Here is a 21,602-nt window from a genome sequence, read left to right as displayed (position 1 = left end):
GAGGACATTTATTTTACCCACAACAAGTTTTCCTTCAAAACATGAATGTTTTTTCGCTACCTTCGTTTTTGCCTGGATGGTGTGTTGGTGTGTGTTTCTCATCCGCATATGTTCCTTTGTTTACTTTACTCCATGAAAAGTCACAATGTTCTGGCATTCTTTAGTGGCATGTTTTGAAGGGAATGCTTTATCTCTTTGTGTATTTATACAATGGCCTACCCATTGTATAGAATGCTAGAATGGCTTGAATTAATGTTTCAAAAAGGCTGCTGTTACCAAACTGACCTTCAAATATTTCATATTTTAGCATGTTGTGCTTGGTGATATACTGCATTTGTAAGGTCTGTGATGTTTTGCAAAGTCTTGCATACTCTTGGTGATGAATTTGTTATCTGTATGGCTTTGGTAAGCATGGTTGGTCAGTCTCAGACACTGGACTTGGTCATAGTTTCCCTCCACCTTTTATGGTGCTGTATTTTCCTGAGATTTTGTCCATGCTAGCTTGTCCTTTCAGTATTGTGGTCCAGTTATGGCAGTGTTTGAAGTGGCCTGATATTGCCTGATTATATAAAGGGTGCAGATGAGTCCCTTTGAGTGACAGACTTTTGGCATCAACAGTTCCCAAATTTCTGTTGTTTTTTTGTTTGTTTTTCCTTTTCACAACATTTTTTTTTATTTTTTTTTTATTTTTTATTTTTAGGGTCATTATGAAACGCACATTGGGAAAAATGTTTGCATGGCCTTGTCATTCAGCTTCGATTATTTAGTCTAATTTGAGTCCATCAATAACAGTAGTCGGCTTGGAGACTCTATCTCCGACACACACAGACATACACATTTGTTTCACTATATTAGTGAGGATATCTCATTGACACAATGGTTTTTATGTGGAGCTAATATTTGTTATGCTCAAGCCCTAAATGTAACACTCACACAAAGCTGTTAATATTAGTAGATTTAAAGAAAAACATTATTTGACTGATTTGTGAGCTTTTTTTAACCAGTGAGGACCACTGAAATTGTCCTCACTATTTAGTTTTTGTCATATTTCACTGTAATAGTGAGGACATTGGACCCACAAGTATAGCCAAACCTACACACACACACACACACACACACACACACTTTTAGTCGAACACTCATGTGTTAGACACGAAAACACAAAATGTAAATAGAGCTGAACGTCCCTCCCCTTGAGCTGTTAGCTTCAGGCACCTTTCCAGAGTCTAATGCCTGCTATATGCTACAGTATTTGTGTGGCTCCGATTGATGTTTTCATTTACATTTTTTCTACTTTTTTGCCATATGCCTTTGTCTACAGCCTATGTCAGTGGCCCCAAACTGTATTTTGGACACCTAATTCACAATTCAAAATGTCCGAATGTAGCATTAAATAACAAAATATCAAAGCAAGTGCAAAGAAATGATGCCAGTCCTTTCCTCAGAGCTAAATTCACTTTTCTTATACATTTCTTGCAGTGACTTTTAAATGGATAGTTAATCAAAAAATGACAATTCTCTCATCATTTACTCAACTTAATGTCATTCCAAACTCATTACTTTTTTCTTCCTTGGAACACAAAAGGATATCTTAAAAGTAGGGTTGCCACTTTTGAAGTTTTAAAATAAGGGACACTTAAATGGAGGGTGGAATTACGGCCCCTAACCACATCCTCCACAGTTTTAGCAATAAATGCAATGAGTTAATATGCGTTATTAATAAAAAGTATATCCTTTCTTATATGCTAAAATGAAAACTTTCCTGACTCATGACTTATAAAAAAAATACATCATTTATATTTAAAAAATATGTTTTAATTTTTTTAATTATTTGTCTTCTTTATCATATTTATGTGTACATTTTGGATGGTTTATACATTTTTTTTATTTTTTTTTTATAATTGTAATTAATTTATTAGTTTATTTTTTCCTTCACCTGTACTTGTCTTTATGATTGTATTCATACATTGTTTGATCTTATTGACCATTTATATCAAAAAAACTCCACCGTTTTACCACCATTGGTGGACTTTTCAGACGGTCCCTTACCCACTGTAGGCAAATTTTCCAACTTATATCAATGTTAAATTGGCGATCTGGAACGATTTCACCATGACGCCATCTGACCAGCTTAAATATGGGACAAATTTATTTGTCCCGTATTTAAGCATAATTTTATCTTTAAATACAGGACGATCCCGTATTTTAACGGGACGGTTGGCAACCCTAGTTAAAAGTGTGCTTGTGCTACCTTTCTTTTAAAATAAATGCCACTTGGTTTTTTGGTATATTGTTAACTAATGCAATGAATTACCACTGCAATTACATTTATTACATAAAGGTTGACGCTGTGGTAATTATCTTGAGTTGCTGTACATGTTCTTTTGCTTGAGAGAGAGAGGGTGGATGACTGGACGTCTAACTGTAATTGGTTAATGAATATTGAGGCTTAGAGACTGGTTTAGACCATAAATACAGGATGTTTATTAAAGGGGCTGTGTGTATGTGTGCGTGTGTGTGCGCGATCGCGTGCGTGCGTGTGTGTGTTTAGCGTGCATTAAGAGAGCTTGTCTGTGTGAGATGGGATAGCTCAGTATTCCCTGAGGTTGTGACGGTAAGGAATAGTGCACACACCCACAAAAAAACAAAAACAAAGTGAGAAAAATGAAGGAAAAACACATGTGAACGACAGTCTGTGGAGGGAAAACGCCCTCTTTGTGAGAAACCTGTAAAGATGTCTCAATAGTGTGGTAATGTAAACCGTTTGTAGGATAGAAGACTGTGAACATATTGTGCTCAGCTGTACAAAGACAAGTAAAAAAGCTGAGGTAAAATAAGTTCAGTACAGGTTAAGCTCAAGATCAGATGCCCTTTGCTTAAAGGAAAAGTTCACCTAAAAATTTAAATTCTGAATGAAAAAAAAAAAGAAAAATCATTTACTCACCCTCATGCCATCTCAGATCTGTTTTACTTTCTTCCGCAGAACATAAACCACGATTTTTAGAAGAATATCTCAGCTCTGTTGGTACAAACAATGCAAGTGAATGGTAATCAAAACTCTGAAGCCCCAAAAAGCAAACTAAAGCAGCATAAAAGTTATCTATAAGACTTTAGTGGTTTAATCCATGTCTTCTGTTGCGGTCCAGTTTAACCCTAAACCTTTGGGTGAGAACAGACCTAAATAGGCTATAACTCCTTGGAGTTATATTTAAAGACATTAAACCACAGAAGTTAGATGGATGAAACTAGAGAGCTGAAATATTCTTCTAAATATCTTCATTTGTATTCTGCATAAAAAAGAAAGTCATACACATCTGGGATGGCATGAGGGTGAGTAAATGATGAGAGAATTGTTCTTTTTGGCTGAACTATCCCTTTAAGCAAGTCCAGTGTATCTCAATTATGTTTCCTGAGAAAAAGGGTGTCTCCTCTAGAGTTTCAGAATAAATCTCAACAGAATGTATCAAACTGTGCTCAGATTTGCCCAGATCCCAAAATCAGAAAGATCAAAATGAACTCATCATATTTTCCACAGACCAAATTATCTGAGTTATGATATTCACATTAACTCTGTCTCTCTATACTCTTACTGTATGTCTACAATTGTCTCAGTTGTTTACTTTAAAGAAGTTATTAGAGAAACTTCCTTGAGTTGACACTTAATTTTAAAGATAACTCAAGAAGAACTCATGAAAACTCAAGAGCAATGTGATTTTCCTCTGGAGTGTGTATGTTGTTTAGTAAGTAAGGAAAAGTGTGCATTATAAGAGTCTCTGCTTCTTTATCAGCACCAGTGTCGAGTGATCCTGTGCAGACAGGAAGCTGGGGAACAGTAACAGGAAGTTGTTGTGGTTTCTAATATGTTTGATGAGCTGCAGCAGCGGGAATGTGGCGCTCTGCCCTGGAGACTGTTTGGAAACAAAGTGCCAGGCGTGAGACAGCACACACCCAAACACACACCAGACGAGTGTGTTGTGTGTTTGTATGACTTGTCAGGGCTTTGATGCTGTTTTGCCGAAGCTGCTGCTCAGTGTCTTCAATGGGATTAAAGGCTCAGTCAGACTGAGAGCATGTGTTTTCTGTCTGCCTGCCCTTTGGATGGTCGTCTCAGAGAGGACACAGTCATGTCTGGGCTGTCCCCTAACCAGACATAATTCGCTCTGTATGTTCAGTTAGACTCTCATGAGTCAGTGGGTTTTAATGGAATGTCTGGATGTTTTTTAAGATGTCTCTAGATTTGCATGTCCTGTACAGTCTTAAAACACTTATAGGGTTAAAGGTTAAAAGGAAAGTTGAACCAAAAATGAAAGTTGCGTCATCATTTACTCCGCCTCATGTATGACTTTCTTCTGTTAAATGTTAGCCTCAGTCACCATTCACTTTTATTCAATGCAGGGTTTGAAATGAACACCTGCCAACACGCCATATGCAGGTATTTCATCCGGGTAATTTTGCTCATCTTCCCACCACTGTGGTGTGCAACCTGTAAAAAGTCTCAAAGTGACATAAGCCAAGAAATGCCATTAAACACAAAGATGCACGTTTGTAGAAACACACTTTTGAAGAAAAGATGAAAGAAAAGCCATTGATGCGTGTGTCTGATTCGCTGTGTGTTCATAGGTTCAGTGGCGCTCTGCTGTTAATGAGTGTAGCATGAGCGTATCTCACGGAACACGCTCATGCATAGAGTTCCCACTCTTTCTTCTCTATTTTAGTTGTCTGAAAACAGTTTGCAAGAATAATGACATCTAGAACACTGCAAATGATCTCAGACCATCTCGAAAGGTGCTCTGAGTTTAGTTTTGTTTTATTTCCACTGAGCAGTTCGCGTTTTACATGCATTATTTTGACATTGCTTAATTCCAAAATTTGTGGCTCTTTACGTTACCATGTATAGCAAATGACATGCAACAACATTAGGTCAGGGATGCAATCTACTCGCTTTTCAGCTAAAGTCATCTTTTCTGAATCTAATTTGCCCAAATTGTTATGTACAATTTTCTACATTTTCCTTATTAAAATGACTTGGAAGTGTTACTTTAAGTGTTACTTTAAGCCTAAACACTTTACGCCTAAAACAGTGTTAAAACAAAAAGTTAAATATAACAAACGAATCAACTGAAAATGTACATTTGGAACATCTGCTATGACCTTCTCACCTTTTTCACCTCTCATAAGTGTGCATCCCTGTTAGGTGAATTGTTGTGTCATCATAATTTAGTGCAGCCTCAGAAATTGTGCTTGAACAAGAAGCTTCCCTTTTGTGCTTGTCTCTGTAGCCTCCATATGTATGTTGCAAAATTATCATTGTGATAATAATAATATGGTATTATGTTTTATATTACAACATAACATTATATTAAAATTGTGTGTGTGTGTGTGTGTGTGTGTGTGTGTGTGTGTGTGTATATATATATATATATATATATATATATATATATATATATATATATATATATATATATATATATATATATACACACACACACACACTACCAGTCAAAAGTTTGACTGAAATGTTTCACATGATCTTAAAAATCTTTTGATCTGAAGGCGTATGCTTAAATGTTTGAAATTAGTTTTGTAGACAAAAATATATCTGTGCCACCATATTAATTTATTTCATTATAAAACTAAAATGTAATTAAAAAAAAAAAAAAAGTTTTTGAAATTGATGACTTGGACCAAATAATAAAGAAAAGCAGCCAATAAGTGCCCAACATAGATGGGAACTCCTTCAATACTGTTTAAAAAGCATCCCAGGGTGATACCTCAAGAAGTTGGTTGAGAAAATGTCAAGAGTACATGTCTGCAAATTCTAGGCAAAGAGTGACTACTTTGAAGATGCTAAAATATAACACAGTTATGATTTATTTTGGATTTTTATAGTCACAACATAATTCCCATAGTTCCATTTCTGTTATTCCATAGTTTTGATGACTTTACTATTATTCTAAAATGTGAAAAAAATAAATAAAGTATAAGTAAGTGACCCTAAACTTTTGACCGGTAGTGTGTGTGTGTGTGTGTGTGTGTGATATATATATATATATATATATATATATATATATATATATATAGAAAAATTTAAGTGGCTGGTAAAATTGGGCATTCACCATTCGCTCTGGATGGTGGGCAAAATGTTTTATTTCATTTATTAATTTAATCAGGTTAATTTCTTACCCTGATTGTATGCCAAAAAAAATTGCAATAAAAGTGGTCAGTGAGATGTCTCCTTTTGTGTAATTGTTGGGTGAATTATCCCTCAACTTGAAGTCAATATTAAATGTTCCTGACCTTTTTTTCTTCACAATTCATCAGTGTGCAATATTTTAAAGTGGAGCATTTTTGCTTTGAATATTTATTTTGCTACGAACATTAATGATACCTCAAATCATGAGGCTTTTTGAGGACAGGTGGTCTTTTAGGGTGTGTTCACACTTGTAGTTCGGTTCTTTTGGTCCGGACTAAAAAAGAAAATGATACATTTAGTCCTGGTTCCCTTAGCGTTCACACTGGCATTTTTAACACCAAACCTAAAGATATAAAACAAAAGGCATAAGGAAAATGTCACAACCTGATTGGACAGCTTTTATGACATATATTTTGCGACAGAACTTGCCGAACATCCAAAACAATGCTGGCTGCTGGGCTCATTGGATTTATGTATTCAGGGGGTCTCGGTCCGCTTGTTTGGTGCGCACCATGGTTCGGATGGCAGCGTTCACACTTGTCAAATGAACTGCACTAACAGCGCAATCGCACCAGAGTTCATTTGAATCAAACCAAACCTGCCAAGTGTGAACACACCCTTTATTTTCAAAGTGATCAGACTTACAATTTTTGCCTGGCAGATGATCCAGTATAATGGGAGAAAAAAATCCCATAGACTTGAAGAAGGCACAGACTAGAATATGATATGGCACTTTTCCACTGCATGTTACGGTTCGACTCGACTCGCTTTGCTTTTCTGAGCTTGCTTTTCCACTGCAGTTTAGCGCCGCCTCAACATGGGTGGGATTATAGGCTGATCGTCGTAGTTGCGCCGCCTCTACTGCCGTGACAACATCTTAAGCATGACACAAACATTACTGACCATAAACAATAACACGACCGCTAGCTGTTAGCTACTAGCTCATTGTGCTGCAAAAAGCAGTTCTTGCATGGTGATTTAACACAAGTGTAACAGTTAAACTGGCCTGGTTGTTTTAGAAGCAAGCTTTCCAGTAGCTGGTCAACTAAATAAAGTGAAGCTTTCAAGCAGAATATAGAGTTAACATAACAAAACATACCATCCTCCATCGTGGACTCCAACAATGCCGTGGCCGAGTCCAGGGCAATCTCTCTCCCATTGCTCGCCGGTCTATTGCCATAGATAGCGTCCATTTTGTCGAACCACTTCCACGTTCTTCTGTTTGAGCCACTCTGGCTGGTGTGGTCCTTGATGGTTCTGTAGTCATTTTGAAGTTTTTTTTTTACACTGTTGGTAGGTCCGGTGGTAGCCGTGTGCATCCAACAGCTGAGACACTTCCTGAAATACTTTTCCGTTTCGCATTGTTTCGTTCGTCGCTAACGAGAAACGTCTGCACCTCGTTTATTGACCACGGTGTGGTTTTGCGCACAGCCATTTCTTTTTACAATTCGAAAGTCGCTTGAACAAATGATACTGCTGTCGCTGTTGCTAACTTTAAAACTAGCGAGTTGATGTCCCGTGTCGCAAATCCAGTGACGCTGGTAATGATGATTATGTCTGACCAATCAGTGATCTGCATGGTTTTGACGTCACATTTAGTATCGGCTCGGCTCGCTTGGAACCTCGACCGAGGTGGTACTAAAAAAAGTACCAGGTGCTATCCTCAGTGGAAAACCCCCAAAAAGCGAGCAGAGTAGAGTCGAGCTGTACCGTGCAGTGGAAAAGCCCCAATAGTGACTTGTGTGTGGTCTCTTGGCAAGCACTGCTAATTTTCTTGAAATGTGAAAATTTAAAAATCTTTTCTTATAATAATAGTAATATTAACCAATAATTTCATAGCCTTTTTTTCACTATACCAATCCAATTAAATACCAATGTATACAATCAAGTCTCACTGAGTATTCGGTTTAGTTCAGACGTATGTCACATTACAGAAGTTTAATGCATTGAAAATGTCATTTCTTGTTGTCTTAAGCTCTGCTGCTTTCAGTGGTGCAGATCCTGTCCCTGTATCAGTGTTATAGTGAATGGAATCATTCTCGATGACCCATTTCATTGTAAAGGAAGTTGAGCCCTGGTCACCATTATCATATGACACAAACCAGCCCTCTGATGTCCCAGGGGATCATGATCCCTGTGTGAATGTTTCTGTTTTGATAGAACAGTTTTCCAAAGGGAAGTTTGTGAAGGAAAAAAAAAGAAAAACATTTGAGGATTTTTTATTCATTAATTTTGGTGGAGTGAAAAACTTGTTACTTTTGGTTCAGTGGGGTTAAAAGAATAGTTCACCTCAAAATTTAATTTGTTAAAATTTACTTCATTATTTGTGTATAACAACTTGAAATTCAGTCTGTTCTTCATATAATGATTTCATATGGATTCTGAAGTATTGAATTATAGCGCACAAGTCATATGTGCTACTATCATTTAGCTGTTTTGATATTTGTGGTGCTTGACAGTATAAATCACCATACACTTTCAGTGTATGGAAAACAATAGCATGAACTTTTCAGACTAATCACATTGCGAGTTCTGCAACAGGAGGTCAAAAGTTCTACTGTTGAAATTGCTTACCAAAATCCAAAGCACTGCCACCAGTGGCCAAAGCTGTAAATGCTGTTGAAAGTATGGGCATGTGTGAGCTCCAGTTTTTGGGTGTAATGTCCTCAGAGTGGTGGCAAAAGCAAGTAGTATTTTTAGTTGTAAATGATGTAATACAGTCAACAGGACTGCATATTTTATTAACCCCACCCCTTAACCCAAACTCCAACCCTAAACCTAAGTGGAGTAAAAATTAAATTTTAAAGGGAAAATGCAACTTCTGAATCGTACTAATAATTTTTTATGTGAACACAATTACTTCCTGGTTCTCGCAGGATTAGAACCCATGTCTCTGAGATTGCAATGCTTTCAGGCACTATCAGTAGCACGGCAGAAAATGTAAACACATTTGAATTGATGCAAAAATGTTTGATGGGGATGACACTTGTCAGTAATTCGGGTTGATTTCAGGATACCTGAACATTCGGAAGCAACATACCGATTTCATGTGTACTCATGTTAAAACATTCTTTTTACCTCTTTTGTTGTGTTTCACAGAAGAAAATGATACATGTTTGGAGTGACATTTCATTTTTTGAGTGAACAAATCCTTCAATTAATAAAATGAAAATATTACAAGCATAAAAAAAGGTTATCACATTAGGATGTTCCCTGTTTTTCTGTTTATCAGCCCATTAGGGCACATATGTGAGTTATGCTGTTCAATTCTCTCCTCTATTCTCTTCTCTCTCTCTCTCTCTTTTTTGCCATTTTCATTTTAAAGCCATTTGCAGACAGCTCAGGAGTCAAGGAACATTGCGGAGGAATGAAGTCATTTCTGTCGTTCTTCCAGAAGTGAGATTCAGCCCTGATATCAGGTACACTGACAGAGAGAGGGAAGGAGGGCTGTGAAAAGTGATACTTGGGAAAGAAAGGAGAGAGAAAATATAGGATGGATTGAATGTAAATGAAGCGAGTGAGTGGAGAAGAGCAGAGGAGGGGGGGGGGGGGGGGGGCGTTTGGTTGTTGGGTTGGGAATTTAGTTGTTCCAATTTGTTTTCATTGAAGCAGGCACCAGGAATGTGCCCTTTTCCCTTCAGTGCAAAATGACCATGAAAGCCACACAACAGGCTGTATAGAGAAAGAGAGAGAGGGTGACTAGAGAAAACTCTTCCTTTTTTAGCATATACCAAAGGAAATGAGAATCTTTCTTTCTTAGCCCAGGTGTAGCCACAGTAAACACAGTAACAAGCTTATCATTAGCCTCAAATTTTTCCAGTAAGTCAAAGGTGAAGTCATTTTTTTTTTCTTATGCCAGTTAAATGTGCAGTAATTTCAAGTAGTTTGATTTCTCTGCAAGGTGTAAACACTGTGACTTTGGGGTGGTGTCTTGCTGTCTACATAATAAAGCAACATCTTAATGGGCCATTCATACGAACACATTTTTTTGTCCGTCCATGCTGTTTTTCCATTGCGTTTCAAATTTCAGCATCTGTTGTCAGAGCTGCGTTTAATTTTTTGTTTAGACGCCACATCAATTTCAAAACTTCAACTCGGCGCATCTCAAGACACCTATATTTGTGCCGCTGACACTTTTTTTTAGCACAAGGACATGTTCAATGTGAATGGCCTTTAACCTAAATGGAGCCTCCGAAGTGAATGATTTGGAACACTCTAGAATCTCACTTGTGCACCACCCAAATAGCGCTCCTCACGTGAAGCGCACAGACTAACAATTGATCACAGTCTATTTTGCCGTTAGCATGTTGCTAAGCTAATGACGTGATACCAGAGACATTATAAGAAGAGACAGGTTACTGGTATACTTATGAATGGGAGAAATCACAATGTTGAATGTGGTGGCTGTTGGAATAGAAGTTCCGTTACACCGTTAAAAGCGCAAATAATTTTTCTGGTAGCAACATCGCCTGTTGGTTTTCATCAATAACACGCAGGATGGACCAGCCTGAAAAAATAGCTTTTTATTAAGCATGATCTGAGCTAAAGAAGCACAATTTATGATACCATTTTTATCAGATTTTATTGAAGTATGTTATTTGCACGTAATCTTGACCAACCGTTTTTAAGATTTCGGTCTTCAAACCCATTCAATCCCATAGGAGCTGCACTTGCATCCATAGAAAATAGCATCCCCTGGACTGCCAAAGACATTACAAACAAGGCTGCTGAGCGACTTGACTTGCCTTAAAGGGACTTTGGTGATACTCTAAGCATAGAAATAAATAGCACATAGAGAACATCGTAAGGGGCCTTTCATACCGAATGCGTTTTTCAGTTGGGTTTCTATGTAAACATGCATTAGACGGACACCTTTAACCATTGAGCATCTTGTGTTTGACCATCGACGTGCTGTGATTTTTTTTTTTAAGATGCTGTGTCAAGTTAACTGTCTAAGACGCTTCTCAATACACCAGCGTTTGTGGCACTGACACTTATTTTTTTAAGGCACAAGGACGTGTTCGGTGTGAACAGCCCCTATCCTAAATGGAACATTTGAAGTGAATGATTTGAAACGCTCAAGAATCTCACTTGTGTGCCACACAATTAACAATCCTCACGTGAAACGCACAGCAGACTTGACTGTCAGTTGATCCCAGTAGAGTTTGGCGTTAGCATGTTGCTATGCTAATGATGTGATACCAGAGGCATTATAGGATGAGATGAGCCACTGGTATACTAATGAATGGGGGAAATCATAACGTTGACACAACATGACTCTCATCAGATGAGGTTAATCTCCTCAAATCCACTCCTGGTATTTGTGTTGGTGGTCTTTGTAAGCATGAGGGTACACTAACAGCTCTGTTGAGATATCATGCTTTGCTCTGAGTTTTTTTTTAAGAGTTAAACTCATGCGTTCTGTCATGCAGATGAGGGTAAAACCAGAGGACCACAAACAAAGGGATCAAATCTCAACATAGCAGATTAGGGGAAGGTAAACGTTGAAGTGATTGGAGATTTTGTCATGTTGGGTGTCTGACTGGATGAGGGCTCACCAGTCACGATGTTTATGCATGTTTTTTTTTATTTATTTTTTTTTATCTGACCGTCCATCTCTACTTCTTTGCCTTTTAGTTTCTCAACGTTTTTTCTCACAATAAGTTTCTTGTCTGGCATCACGTTTGTTTCACAAGTCTTATTGAATTCCTCATGTCGCCTTCTCCCTGACCTTTTACCTTAAACACATGTACAGCACAGTTTTTAGAGGTTACTTATAATTCTTCCAATTTTTGTGCACTTAACTTGCAGAAAACAAAATGGTGGAAAGTTCCTTCAGGAACAGAGAGTCAATTTAATGTTGTTCATGGCCTCAGTCATGATAAAACAGGCAGTTTGTCAATAACTTGTGTGTAATCAGCGCCTAGATTCAGACCTGACTTATGTGTTGTTTTTAAAATCACTGGATTTCTCGTGTAATGACAATGTGGTTTGGCATGCTGTTATCATGTATGCAAGGTAGATTATACACTTTTTTTGGTGCTTAAAGTCAAAATGAAATCAAAATTGGCACCATTTAATCCCTTAAAGGGTTAGTTCACCCAAAAATGAAAATTCTCTCATCATTTACTCACCCTCATCCCATGCCAGATGTGTATGACTTTCTTTCTTCTGCTGAACACAAACAAAGATTTTTAGAAGAATTTCACTGCTCTTTAGGTCCATCCATACAATGCAAGTTAATGAGTGCCACATTTCTGAAGCTCCAAATCCACATAATGGCAACATAAATGTACTCCAGATGATTCTGGTGGTTAAATCCATATATTCTGAAGTGATATGACAGGTGTGGGTGAGAAACAGATGAATATTTAAGTCAGTTTTACTATAAATTCTCCCCTCTGCTTAGTCAGTCTCCACTTTCACTTTCACTCTCTGCTTCTGTTTTTGGTGATTCACACTTTTCATTCATATCACCCCCTAGTGTGCAGGGAGGAGAATTTATGGTAAAAAAAAAAAATTACTTAAATATTGATCTGTTTCTCACTCACACCTGTCATATATCTGAACACATGGATTGAACTGCTGGAGTCATATGGATTACTTTTATGCTCCCTTTATGTGGATTTTGGAGCATCAGAATTCTGGCACCCATTCACTTGCATTGTGAGGACATACAGAGATTAAATATTATTCTAAAAATCTTAATTTGTGTAGAAGAAAGAAAGTCTGGGATTGAGGGTGAGTAAATCATGAGAGAATTTTTATTTTTGGGTGAACTATCCCTTTAATACCTTTTCGTGGTTGTATTGTGTGCGATTATTCAGTGCATGTTGTTAAAAAAAAAAAAAAAAAATATATATATATATATATATATATATATATATATATATATATATATATATTTTTATATAGGGTCAATTTAGATTTTATATATTAAACTTGTTTTGCATACATTGCTTTTTATGATTATGTAAAATAGACATTTCAAAAGACCAAATTCAAGTCCTGGGGCCAGTTGCATAAACATATCTATTAACTTAAGACTGCGTCTAACAATTAGGCTGACTAGCTAAAACAAGCTCACAGCTGTCTTTAATAATCCACCTTTTTCCTGAACACGGAAGTGTTCCATGATTTGACTGTTTTCAATTTCCGGTCTCCAGTGTTTTCACTCGCATCGAAATCAAATGAAATCACTTTTGTCACAACCATATACACAAGTAAAACAGTAGGTGAAAGTCTTGGGTGCAGTTCCAAGCAACATAGCAGTCATGACAATAGCCTAGTTTCCATCCACGTTTCGCGTTATTTTGTTATCGACAAAGTGAAAATGCGTAAAAAAAAATTTGCTAAATTTGCCGTCTTCTGCCTGTTTCTATTCAAATGGCCTTTTATCGATAAAAACGGTGTGCGTGATGACGTCATGCCTAAAAAAACCCTTTTTTTTTTTTTTTTTTTTTTTTTTTTGTCGCATACATTTTGGTTTAGTGCTAATTCGCCTCCCAGGTGTCCCTAATTTTTTTCCTCTGAAGTTTTGGTAAAATGGGGAGAGTATTGAGAAAATTCATTGAAATTAGCCAGCTAACTGTCATTTTAATTTCACAAATGAATGCAATCAGAAGAGGAGGAATTGCAATCAAAAGGGAGCAGTTGCTCTTCTGATAGGACTGTAATATTGGTCCTGATGTTGCGCCTATCGCAGGTTGCCACCGGTTCCAACCCGAAAGCGAATCATCATGGCCCTGTTCAAGCTGGCAACCTGCACCAAGTAGGGGGGACATTTTCGGTCATCCATCGATGTGTATATGCTGTGTGCACAGCTATGAAAGAAAAACTGATGTGATGTAATATCAGAGTTTACATTTATGATATATTCCTGATAGTCAATAGGCTATTTTGAACAATCATCTAATCTAAAGCATTGCCATCACAATTACATTATGTCCTGTATATTTGTCCAGCAACTTTTAACGACCAAATGAACTTGATTATCATCTAAAATTAATTTTAGCGTCATAATACAATTTACATTTTCTGAAGAAGCTCAGCAAATGCGATCCGAGGTAAAGGGTTAGATTTAAAATATTTAAAAGTTTCAAAAGCTGGTTTTCTGAAAGTGAACTCATTGGACAAATAGTTCTGTTAGTTTATAGTCTTGAAGTGTAGAAAATGTCATTCAGCCGACTTTATTCGTCTACAAAACAGGGTACGGCTAATCTAAGTTTGTGTAAAGAAAAAGGCATTTATAGGTCTAAAAATATAATTTTTTTAATTTGGTAATTTTATTTATTTTTTTTTTTTTTTTAAATTTTAATGCGTTTTTCGTTTGGTAATTTATTTAATATACAGGGAATTTTGCCAGCATTTTTTCAAAAGCTAAACAATAATTTAATATAATTGGGCTATAGTGTTCCAGAAAAGCACACTGAAGCTTTTCTTCTAGTATTGTGTGTATATTTTTTAAAACATCTTTGTGCACAGAAATGATATGTTTTTTGTATTGTGGACTAATTCCATGACTGCCGTGTATTATTTTGAATGGTGTGTAAAAGCAACTTTAATAAATAAACGGATGTCTACCGCGATTAAATTAATCACAAACAGTGCCCATTAATTTGTTCTCCGTGCACTTGTCCATGTGCATGTCTTGATACGAGATATTTGTGTTGGCACTCCTGGAAGTGTCATGACGCAGATGTGTTTGCAGCATCAGATCTATACGCCGTTAAGATCAATCCATAATCACGTACAATAAATTGGCTTTCAAGGATGTATACTGTCGTCATGATTAACACAGGCTAATGATTGGGGCAAATTCTGTCATGCGACACTACATTTTTGCGTTAATGCCAATTTTCTCAACAAAAAGTGTTTCCAAACCAGTTTTTCGCGACATTTGAAGTATCGACATAGAGTTTATGTGCTAGAGTTAAACGGAAAAATATTATGTCGACACTTGTGAAATTTTAGCGATAATTTGCATTTCCATTTTGATGCGCTAAAACTTTTTTCGCAAAAAATCTTTGGATGGAAACGTAGTTAGTGATGAGACATGTACCAATCTACAATAGACATCTAATTTACACATAATACAATATACAACTAATTATATACAATATACGGTATAAAATATACACACCAAAAAATAAATAAATAAATACACAGTATACAATAAAAATACACATGTAATTAGTTGGTAATAAATATGCGGTAAGGTGTTGTATAGTGTTGTATTGACATTCGGGCTGTCGGTTGATAGTCAGGAGCCAGTGTGTTATTAGAGATCGGCGTATATTCTAAGCGAGTAATGTAATGTTTAAGGTATTACATTTGTAAAAATTGTCAGAAAACATGCCGATACTTCACAGAATACAGATGACATTTTTTTATAGACAGTGCCTCACTTGAGTGTGTAGATGATATGAAGCGATGGTCCGAGGTTAGTTACGTTGATATCATTAATTATTCTTAGTTGTTATAACAGCCAATAATGGCACAAGTTGAGCCTGAAATCTATTTTACACCAGCTAACACTTAAATGGTTGTTCTCCTATGGATCACTTGTTTTGGCAGTTTTTACTTGCCGTCTCGAGACCAGAAATACAAAACAGGCAATTAGAATCATCATGGTGCTGCCCAGTGGTTGCTCAGGAAAACTGTGGCTACAATCTAATTCGCATTGCATTGTGGCAGAAGACACTGAACGCCCATCGAAAATGGGTGACAGTGGGTGCTCAGTTTTCCTTTGCTGAAAATATTTGCTTATTAGAAGAATTCAAATATTTGCTTATTAGAAGAATTCTGAATTCAAGAATTCAGAATTCATTTGCTTATTAGAAGAATTCTTTGCTTCAGAATTGATTCTAATGAACACATTTTGTAATTTAATATTTAAATAAATACATTTTGGCCTTAAATTAGATTTAAGAAGTTTTTATGCAACTGACTGAAAGTTAGACCAAAATTTTAGACAACTAACTTGCAAGACTAGTCTAAAACAATTTTATGCAACCGGCCCCTGCCTCTCTCTCTCTCTCTCTCTCTCTCTCTCTCTCTCTCTCTCTCTCTCAATTTCTTGCTGCTAAGTGCTCTTGGCTCAAATGTCTCAATGTTTTTCCACATGCAGCAACTCAGATTGACAGTTTCTGAATATCCGTGGCATATTTCAGTCGGTCAGATGTATATTTTTGCTGACAGAACTGCTGACGGCTCATCATGCTCTCATTTTCTCATCGTACCATTCTTATGAATGAAATGCAAATGACATCACCTGTTGATGTGTCTCATAGAACAATCACTCATTGCTTTAACTTAAAATTGGGAATTATTAAACAAGAAAACAGCCAACTTAAGCAAACATCTTGCCAATGGAACCTTAAAGGATCGCATAGGTGTACAAAATACTGTTCTTGTGTGTAAAAGAGAATCGCCAAACTTTGCATTTTCATGCTTGCTTGTGTTATTTAAGTGGTGGGTCTATGTAAAACAGTTCCAGACCTCTGTATGAGAACAGGGTTGCAGAATAATGCAGATCACCCTTTCCCATGGTACCTTTGGCATATTTCCAGTGTGTGTGTTGATTTGTTTATTTTCCATGTAACCCTTCTGTATCTTATTGACTTAATATGGAGACAAACTCAAGACACAGAATGGAAGAGAAACAGAGCTCGAGGAGCCTTTGAACACACCCCTAACTCTGGGTATTAAACTTTGGCACGTAACTCATCCTGTACAGTTTGTGCTAGAGACATGAATAATACCTTAAATCATGCAATTTGTTGAGGAGAGGTGCTATTACTTTTCAAAATGATTTTTTTGAAAAGTGGATGATGAAACAACATAATAAAAATAAATCCCTTAGATTTACAAATAAAAGATGAACCGTAGCCATATCTGGGGACATTGTTTAAAGAAAATGCAATGCTCTAAGTTGTTGCTCAAGTGTTGCTATGTGGTTACTAAAGTGTTCTGAGCAGAGATGTGCACATTTACGTATAGCCCTTTTCCACAGAAATGGCGATGGTTCTCATGCCGAGCCTGTGCTCCGTTGGTTCAGTCTGTAGCCCTTTGTAAACCAGCCCGCGCTTTTCCACTGACTTGAGAACCAAACGATGATGTAACAGGCTAGGTGGTAATTTCACGTGAGTACCTCACCTGTCCACAAACAAACATGGTGCAGCACAGTGTTTGTTTACAGCTTTTACTCTTTTATTTTTGAGGATATATTTAAACATACGGAGTAATGTAATCCATCGTTATTACATTGCTCAACAAGATTGTCAGAGATGACATCTATGTTAAAGACGACAGGTAATGTAATTACATTATTTTGTATGAACTTTGGCTTAACTTGCTAAGTTCTGTAAACTGTAACAGTGGAATCGTTATTAATATTGATGTAGAAGATGGTTCTATTTGGAGTTTTGCCATAGCATATAATATTATGTTTACCTCTTGATTGAGAAACCCACCGTTTTACTTAACAGATACCTGCGATCTTCCAGACTTTGTGAGTAGCTGGTCAAAAATACCCTTACAGAACAAAACAATGCACAAAATATGAGGACAACAGTCTAAGTGAATTAATGAATGAATGTTGCATATAGCGCTTTTCTGATACTACACTCAAAGCACTTTACACAGTGAACAGGGGACTCTCCTCAACCACCACCAGTGTGCAGCATCCACCTGGATGATGCGACTGTAGCCATAGTGCGCCAGGACACTCACCACACACCAGCTGTTGGTGGAGAGGAGAGAGTGGAGTGATAGAGCCAATTCATGGATGGGGATTATTAGGAGGCCATGATGGAAAAGGGCCAATGGATGGAATTTGGCCAGGATACTGGGGTTACACCCCTACTCTTTACGAGAAGTGCCCTGGGTTTTTTAATGACCACTGAGAGGGACATTGCGGGACATTTCTCCATCTGACCATAGAAGGAGAAGGGGCGCCCCATCAAAGGGTCTGGGGCTCGAGCCCCCCTTTGCATGTGCCTGTTTCGGAGTGGTTATAATGTGGTTACTTACTACCCCAAGCCAGAGGAGCCTATTCCCAATTCTCTATGATATTCTTGTCTCTAGATATGGCTTGGGGCCCTCCTTCAGTTTAAGTCTTTATTTGTTTTGGGGTTTTTTTCCTCCAGGGAATAATTTCACCTCTCCTCAACAAGCCACATGATTTGAGATATCATTCATGTCTGTAATGCGAACAGTACATTATGAGTTACTCACCACAGTTAATACTTAGAGGTTAGAGGTTAAAAACAAGCCTCTAACCCCAAGTATGAGCAACTGTAATAGCGATGTTTATTTTAACAAGCACCACTAATTATTATCATTTCGTCATTTATCAACTTTTTTGTATGCTGTCAGTTATATCTTTGCTTTCGTTCTCTCTCTCTCTCTCTCATTTCGAAGGTACCATAATGTCAGTTGTCTGTTTGCTTATGCTAGAGAGAATGGCTTATTCTCTCTGAAACAGCATTTTCTGCGGTTCCCCAAAGAATGAAAGCTGCTTTTCTAAAGTTAAAATTCATTTTCCATTTCATCTCAGTGGATCCTTATGTGATGTGTTGTTATTAAAGAAAGTATTTGTCTTGTAGTCATAAAAGACATGAGTTAAGACTTCAACACTGGATTTCAGTGTTCTTCAATCCGCTATCTTATGTAGTTCTGTTCACTTTTATGAACCCAGAATGCCACAGCTGTCAGTGTGATGTGGGTAAACATCCATATTTCATTCTCTTTCACTTTGGATCACTGTTTACCATAAGTGTGGGCAACCTTGAAAGAAAAAACACCTCTTTTGCATAAGCTATTTTAGAGAACTGCAAATGTCTTTGTTGAATCTCAGTTACAGATTACCTTCAAAATATAGCTTTTAATTAGTGGTGTTTACTAAGGGGTTTGAACAAACCTCTAACCCTAAGTATTAAACTTTTGGCATGTAACTCACCCCACACTTTTTGATACCTCAAATTAGGTGGCTTCTTGATGAAAGGTGTGCTGTTATGTTTCCAAGTAATTGTACTGTAGATTTTCGCCTGGGGATTCATAAAACATAAAAAAAAAAAAAATCTCAAACTCAAAATGGAGGAGGGACCTGAGCCTAGAGAGATTTGAGGGTGGGTTCTTTGACTTCGGTTAACATAAGTAACCACCTAGCAATGACCTAAACACCCTAGAAAATGCATAGCAGCACAACTACCACTCCTTGGCAACCTGACAGCCACAACACCCTAGCATTGTGGCAGGGACTTTTGCATGGGCAAGCACCACTCACATTACCCTCATAAAATGTCAAAGTCTAATTTAATATAATGTAGTGCCCATGAAATTGATCTTTTAAAAATGATGTGACTGTGTGGCATTTTTGCAAAATGATATTACATGGTTCATCACACATACTGCAGCAGTTCTGAGGTAAAATGTCCACAGAGTGGCGGTAAAAGCAAGTTAAATGTTCTCCCTAACAGATGGTGTTTTTAAGTTTAATGCTGTATCAGGTTTTAAATCAGTAAATCCAACCTCCCTACCCTAAATCTTAAACCTAAACCGAATTGATAGTGTCCGAAAAGCAAATGTGAGATGAAAAACGCAATTGCTAAAGCAACCGTGTCATTTTATGGTGTTTCTATGACAGTTTCAGTGTGTCAACTAGCATGCTCTTCAGGACTCGTACCCTGGTACTTTGCTTCACAAGTGCAATGCTCTATCAGTTGAGTTACCGTGCAATTTGATCACACTTGAACAAGCTTGTAAATGTATTTGGTGTTGCAATGCAAGTGTTAAAATGTGTCACCTTACAAGTCATGCGCCATAGTTACAGTGTTTATGTGTCATAAGATGGCATTGTGAGGAACAGAGTGAAAAGTGTTTATGAACTGATAATCTGCTTTTTTTTTTGGAGGGTGGGGGGGTTGTGTGTGTAACTGAATAAAAGTAATTGTTGCAGTGCCTTTAGTATTCATTTCACCAGGAAACTACTGTGATACGTACAGTACAATGAGCCATGTAAAAATAACTTTACAAAATAGTAGGCATAGTAACGTACTGTAAGTCCATGAGACCAGGTCGATTTGGTTTTATTTGGATTCTCCTTGCCATTTCTTGCTCCGCAAAAACAATACTGTTATTTCTGCTTGAAATGAAACTTGGTGCCATATTATTACACAGTACTCAATGGTACAATGAAACCCTCAACTTACAAGCGTTTCCTCATTGGCTTCCAAGCCCACTTACTGTCCCTTATGGACAATGTGTTTTCTGTCACGGGCCGGGGCATAGCTTAGCATGTAGGCCGTAGTAGTGTGGGCGTGCCAGGGCAAGATGTACATGTATACCGACTCTGACTTGTCAGGACAGCATGGACACAACTCAAGTTGAAACTCATAGAGTGTGTGCCAGTTTCAAGAAGAAAGATAGAGACTTCCGCACTGGCTCTCTCTCGCTCTTTGTTTGGTTTTTAAGGCATCGCTGCAGCTGTTGGGGGGGGGTGGGGGGGGCTCCATGTCACAAGAGCCTAAGTCCCACCTCCAGGAAGAAGTTTCTGGAAGACAACGGCCTAAAAGATGAAACATACATAGCAAGGCAGTTTAATTTTTTATTTTGCCCTCAATGTGTTTATCCAATAGGGATCTATTATGCTTATAAAGTTATTGTTTACTCAACTTCATGTCATTCGAAACTGTGTATGGTAAGATTATCAAGGAATAACAACTTAAATTTTGGTCTGTTTGTCACATAAAGCTTTTGTTTGGCTTCAGAAGACTTGGAATATAGCAAAGTCATATGGACCACTTTTCAGACTTTTTGTTGGGTCGTTTTTGGAGCTAAACATCCATTTTCTTGCATTGTTTGTAAAAAAGCTGAAAAATTCTGGAAGAAACAGAGCAATATGTGTTTGAAATGACATGAGGGTGAGTAAATGATGACAATTTTAATTTTGTGGGTGAACTATAAGATTTTACTGACAATATTATTATGACATTAGCTGATTCGACCATTTAATATGCATAACCCATTATCATTTAATTGAAAGTCAATATTTGGTCTTGTATCGATGGTTAGATGTAATATATGCTTGGCTTGTGCTCTTTAAACTGTCTGTTTTCATGAAATCACTGTCGAGCTAATAGTTTCGTTGTTTTCATATGAGTATGTTATATTATGTTTTACACTTATAACCAACCATAATAGAAAGAATGACTTGAAGGATAGCGTCACACGCAAGGCACTTTTAGCATGATTGGAGGCTAATGGAACACTTCAGGAACTGTTAACGTTGCTGCGGTATAATTATCGGTGTTTGGGTTTCACGCGGCTTTTGGGGAGGACCGGAACTGAATTTGCACAACCTTTCAAAGTGATGTTTGACAGTCCTGAAATAGTCCTGTGGGTTTGT

General features: G+C 37.3%; 1 protein-coding gene across 2 annotated transcripts in view; it reads left to right on the top strand.

The window, feature by feature from the left end:
• Nucleotides 1–21,602, top strand: part of LOC127416898 (rho guanine nucleotide exchange factor 17-like) — a 108,234-nt gene that overhangs the window by 9,240 nt on the left and 77,392 nt on the right. The gene's annotated exons all lie outside the window — the stretch shown is intronic.

The sequence above is a fragment of the Myxocyprinus asiaticus genome, chromosome 26, assembly GCF_019703515.2.
Source record: "Myxocyprinus asiaticus isolate MX2 ecotype Aquarium Trade chromosome 26, UBuf_Myxa_2, whole genome shotgun sequence".
NCBI classification, from domain to species: Eukaryota; Metazoa; Chordata; class Actinopteri; order Cypriniformes; family Catostomidae; genus Myxocyprinus; species Myxocyprinus asiaticus.
Note: the sequence above shows the minus strand (reverse complement) of the source record. Positions and strands in the feature narration are given on the sequence as shown.